Source organism: Neophocaena asiaeorientalis, unplaced genomic scaffold (genome assembly GCF_003031525.2).
Source record: "Neophocaena asiaeorientalis asiaeorientalis breed wild unplaced genomic scaffold, Neophocaena_asiaeorientalis_V1.1 scaffold253, whole genome shotgun sequence".
Lineage (NCBI taxonomy): Eukaryota > Metazoa > Chordata > Mammalia > Artiodactyla > Phocoenidae > Neophocaena > Neophocaena asiaeorientalis.
In genome coordinates this window covers 5,124,883-5,130,976 of record NW_020174553.1, presented here as the reverse complement: position 1 = coordinate 5,130,976, position 6,094 = coordinate 5,124,883, and positions in this window count along the sequence as shown.

The following is a 6,094-nucleotide window of genomic DNA, read 5'->3' as shown; positions in this document are numbered from 1 at the left end:
ACCCCCATAGGCTCTCTGGCTGCCAACCCATTTCTCTGCTCTCTATTATTACAAACCTTTTGGAAAGATTTCTCTGTACTCACTATTCCACGCCCTTATCTCCTATTCACTCTTCAGCCCACTCAAAAATGCCTCACGATGCTGTCCCTCCAAGAAAACCACCCATGTAAAGGTCACCAGGAAAGTGACCAAAGGTCACTTCTCTAGCCCATCATCTTAACTTCTCAGCAGCATTCAGTACTTTGCTCTTGGCTCTCAAGGTATGTTCTGACTTCTCTAATCAGTCTTTTTCAGTCTATGTAGGCTTCTTTTCTCTATTCGAATTTTATTTTATTATTTTTTAAATGCTAAAGTACTTCAAGGCTCAATCAGGAGCTCTCCTCTCTTCTCTCCCTTAAGTTATCTCCTCTAGTTCTACAGTTTCAAATAGCATTTAACTGATATAGCCTAAATATATTACCACCTCTTCTATTATTTCCTCTACTATTCTTCTAACTGGTTGGCGTCAACTCTAGCACGCCACTGAATCCTGCTTCTATTCTTGAGCGCTATCGTCCACAGAGAAGCCAGAGATCTTTTAAAATCACATTGTATCATTATAAGAACATCCAAACTGAAATACAGCAACATGTTTTGCATTGCAGGGCATCTTGCATTTGCTATTCTCCACACGCGGAAATTCTTAGGTCAACTCTTTGTGAGGCAAATTCCTTCCCATCTCCAAGTAATATCAAACCCTCAGAGAAGCCTTTCTCAAGTAGCCCACACTCGGCCCACAGGCTTAACATCTATTCTAGAATATCACATGATTACCCTCCTAGCACTTATTACAGTCTGAAATTATCCTATTTATTTGCTTGTTTCCTATCTACCCTCCCTCACTGGAATGCAAATGTCATGAGATCAGGAGCCCTACTGGACTTGTTCATTCCTGTATCAGCAGTCCCATAAAAGTGACTAACACATAGTAGGCCCTCAAATGCTTTGAATAAATGAATTAGTCAACGTGAACACAGTTCACAAACCATTTTGCTTTGTTTCTCTGAGAAAAGCTTTGTAGAAAACAGAATTAGTTCTATTTTTCTAACCAGCGTAGCCAACATGCACTCTCTTCAAACAGACTGTATTCATAATCGCTATTAAGTGCTTTAAAAAATTAAAAGATTCTCCTAAGAGCACCTATAAAAACTGTGCTGTATCCAATTATATTTAATATTTATATTTTACCAAATTATAAATTAGTTCAGTTTAAGCTTCAGTATTAGGCATAATTTCTTAATGTGGAAAATGTCATTCTAGCCCTTGTGAAAGGAAATCTGTTAAGTATGATACTCCCAGAGGTCTAATCTTTTAAAATTAATTAGGTGACAATCTCATGTTGAAGAAAATTCTGACAAAGAGTTTTACTATATTTAGCTATATTTTCACTTTTGCTTTCAGTCTATAAAAATTAAAACCTAAGATATGAAAAATCAAGAATCCCAGCATTCCATCAGAGTGAAAAACAACTAACTTGATTTAACTTTGCTTTTTCTTCCCATAGACATATACAAAAGTATACATCTGTTAAAAATAGTCTTTGAATTCTATAAAAGTGGTAACTTAAGGTTCCTTGTAGCTTTAAATTCTGTGATTTTTGTGACACATAAGCAATATGAAGAAAAGTAATTTAGAAAATAGAAAAGCGTGGGCACATATTACAACTTAAAATGATCCATTACTGGGTAGCTGGGATTCTACTGTAAGCATCAAGTAGTAAACAGCTATAATAGTGAACACTAAACATATGCCCTGAGTTAAAGATAACTATCCTGCCCCCAAAGCACACCTGGCAAATAAACATTGCCCATACATTATTCAAGATGGTGATATTTACAGCAACTGACTTAGGAATTCATTACTCCGTGGCAGGCACTACACTAAGCTCTTTTACACGAATTATCTCATGTAATCTTCACAACAAATCCATGAGGCAGGTATGCTCATGGGTCCACGTACATAGGAATGCTTTAGTGTTTGAGGTTCCACAGAGAGTAAAGGGAGGAACCTGGAAGAACTCTGGCAGGCTGACTCCTGCATCTGGTCCTTAATCACTTATCTTTCTGAACTACTTTTAAATTACAGGTCTTAATTCTTCTGACTGGCATATCCTACCTCTCCTCTGTTTTTCATTTTTGAAAACCTGTTCAGGCTATCTAGCCTTTCTTGACTCTTTACCTCCCCAGTTTTTAGACACTGTATTTTCTTTTCCTGTTGCACTTATTTCTTAAAAAAACAAAAACAAAAAAACCCTGTAATAATGTAAGTACATAATATCTCTGTTGTTCCTTCCAGACCTTGAGTTAAGCACAGGGACAAAAGCTCAACTCTGAATACCCCTACCTAGCTCACTGCTTGATATTGCAAGTGTTTAGGTTAAAGTGTAAGGCTAAATGACTATAAATTCTGATGTAAAAGGTTTTGTTTTGGTTGTTACATGTAAAACAGTGATTCTAATTCAATAAATGACTAGAGTGGAAGAGGAACCATACATAGTATTGCTATATATAATATATATAGTATGTACAAGAACTATATATAGTATGTACAATCTACTTGCCTGAGAAAACAATTTTAAACAAGTAAAAATACGCTCTCAAGTGGAATTAAATCCTAGAGAGGTGCTACAGGTTTGGGTTGTGTCTCCAAAAACAATTACAGGTGTGGCTTCCCCAAATTAATGATGCCCAGGGCTGATGAATCCTGTACGATCTAGTTTATAAATTCTATTATTAAGCACCCAAGGGATGCTTTACAAGACCCAGTAAAGACAGGTTTTATTTTGTTTCTCTTTTGGGAAAGAGAGATATAATTCATGAGGGCTGCTAAGTACGAGGGGACAAAATAATAGTTCAGAAAGTAAGTGTTTCAAAGAAGTTTCCCACATTTTCATGAAACCTATGGGCATCACTGATAATTCAATTACATATTCTAGTTTAGTCATATTTGTATTAAACATATCTATAGAAAGAAATGGTTGTGTTGATAATTTAAAACTGAGAATCTAAAACAACTGAATTTTGCCTCTAGGACTTACCATATGCCTTTTTTAAACATACCTTTTTAAAGTCTGGCATTTGCTAATATTAAAATCTGCTTGATTTATCGATGGGGATGGGAGGGGGGATGAAACAGAAATGTTTTAGGTGGCAAGGGTAAGTCAGCCTGAGAGTAAATATCAGAATAATACACTTAAAGAAAATCTAAATTATCTAGATTGACCATGTTCTGGTTTGTTTTCAATTAGGAAGAAGCAAGAAAACAGTGTTTGTTTTTTATACATAAGAACAATAATGATAAAACTGAGTAGCTAGTCAGAGTGATTAAAAAGAAAGATGTGAAACAAGATAAAGGACAAATCTAACTTTCAGCTAACCTATCAAGTACTTTTCCAAGTTTATTGAAAACATCACTTTTCAGAAAGTATCTTTCTCAAAATAAATGTTCATTTGTAGCTATTTTCTTCATTTAATAATGAAGAATAATGATTTTGCTTAAACTTTGAATGAAATATTTTCTTAACTAAAATAAACTACTAGAAATAAAGTAAAAGAAGCAAAAATAATCTTTACAGTACAATTAAACCCACCATATTAAGTTAATCAATTGTTTCAAATAAAATTTCATTTTTTTAAAATTAGTACTTTAACAATAATGGTCTCAGCATTAAAAAATTAATGAACAATATACTATTAATTTTACTATTCAACTTTAAAATAAAGACTGGTTGCTATACAAATTAACATAAAAATACTATACTGTATATACTAAACATATTTTTCTGTAATGTATTTAAGTTCGAGTATCTGTAAACAAATTTTATTCCCTGTGAAAAAAGATATAATTTTTTTCCCAACAGAAAAAAATCCTACACAATAAGGTTTATTTTCCTTTGTGAATTTTATTGAAACTGCTCCAAAAGTATAATCATGAGGAGTAAAACATACACACATACATGTTCACTAAGACGCAGATTCAATCAATGCCTATGCATATAAAGGATAGGAGCAAAATATGACACAAGCAGGGAGGCATCCACACTTTAGCTGAGTAATTTTACATACAGGGATTTACAAAAAAGCATTCACACTGTACACAAACCATGCACGTGTTTGTGCACATAGGTTTGCTCAAAGCTATGAAACAATGGTGCTACATAGTAGGTAGCCTTGCAAGTGTTAAAACCCTTGATGCGTAAAGGAAAGAGACTAGAATTAATCTGAAGGACATCAGGAAAACTTCACAGAGAAAAATGAGGTACTACCTACAGCAGACCTGCCTTGCTTCTTCTACATCTCTTCCAATGTTCATTCCCTCTCACGTTTTATGGTTAAGGTAAAAATAGAACAAAAGTATTAATAACACATATATGAAAGAACAAAACCTTGCTGAGGTATTATTACTCTGCAAGAGAATTAACTCTAGATACTCTGGTAAATTCTGAAGCACCTAATAGAATCAGAACCAAAATAAGGTATTGCTTGATCTTTATTCAGAGGCCCTTTATGAAAACTAGGTACCCTCCAAAGCACTGATAAAACCATCAACTGTTATCATTATTATTAGACTCTCCTTACTTTCTGTTTCAGTCACTCTACTCTGTTAAATTCCTTTAGGATATCACTCCAATACAAGAAACCTGTCAAGCACTGCTATCATTATTCTCTGAACGTCGTCGTCTTTTTTTTTGTTTTTACTTCACTACTGAAGTAAAACAGCACCATCATCTTTCACACAATCACACAGCATGAGCTGTGGCTTTATTCCCTATTCTCATATTCAAATCTATCAACAAATTCAGCTTTTTTTTTTCTTCAGCTGAAGTTGACTGTGGTAGACAGTATCATTCAGAATGGCCTTTTAACCATGGCTCCTGAATAGTTTCCACCTGGACTAGTACAATAGCCATCTATCTTTCACTAACTTCAGCTTTCTAAGAGCCAATTAATTTTACACAGCAAAAAAAGAGTTTGAGCATATAACTCCCTGCTGGAAGCTCAGAAAAATAAGTTCATACACCATGAAAAGCACTTCAGCCCAGTGCTTACTTAGCATGTAGGAAGTACTCTCATCACTGCTACAGCTGTGACATTCAATCACTTAGAAAGTATATACATGCAAGCTTTTAATCATATGATTGAAGTCTTTTCATAAACTAGACCCTAGCTTTCAATCTTAATACATATTTCTGTTCTAGCTAAGCAAAACCTAGTGACAAAGATTCTTTGCTTGACCAAACTTTGGCCAGGGTCTGAACCTTCTCCTGGGCCCATCTGTGCACTTTCTTATAAAATATAGTTTTTTCAAGAACACTGCTATGTCAGTTTAACCAGAATCCTCCACCCTCAATATCTGATCAGGATCCTCACCCTCCAACTACTGATTATCCTGGTCTGTCTGCAGCAAGAATCCTGTTAGGTTGGTTTTAACCAGAATCCCCTCTTACTCCTGATGTTTCCTCTTAAGAGTAGTTTTCCATCCACTGACCCTCAACTACTCCTTGGCTATAAAGACCCACGTGCCCACGCTGAGAGTTGAGGCCAATCTCTCTCTTCCACTGTAAAATCCCATTGCAGTGGTCCCTACACCTATGATGATGATACTGAATACGGTTGGCCTTACCATCTTAAGAAGTGTCACTGAATATTTTTTCTTTAACATTAGTCAACTGTTCAAAGACTTGCTCCCTTCCACCTCAGTGCTTTTTTTTTTTTTTCGCGGTACGCGAAACTGTTGTGGCCTCTCCCACTGCGGAGCACAGGCTCCAGACGCGCAGGCTCAGCGGCCATGGCTCATGGGCCCAGCCGCTCTGCGACATGTGGGATCTTCCCGGACCGGGGCACGAACCCGTGTCCCCTGCATCGTCAGGCAGACTCTCAACCACTGCGCCACCAGGGACGCCCCCACCGCAGTGCTTTTACATATGCTATTTCTTCTCTGGATAGGCCCCGTACTCCTTTTCATCACCTAAAGTTTTTCTATCAAACTATATTTGAAATGCTATGCCTCTGCACAATACCTTCTGATTCAACCCCTCTGACCTGGCTCATTCTTT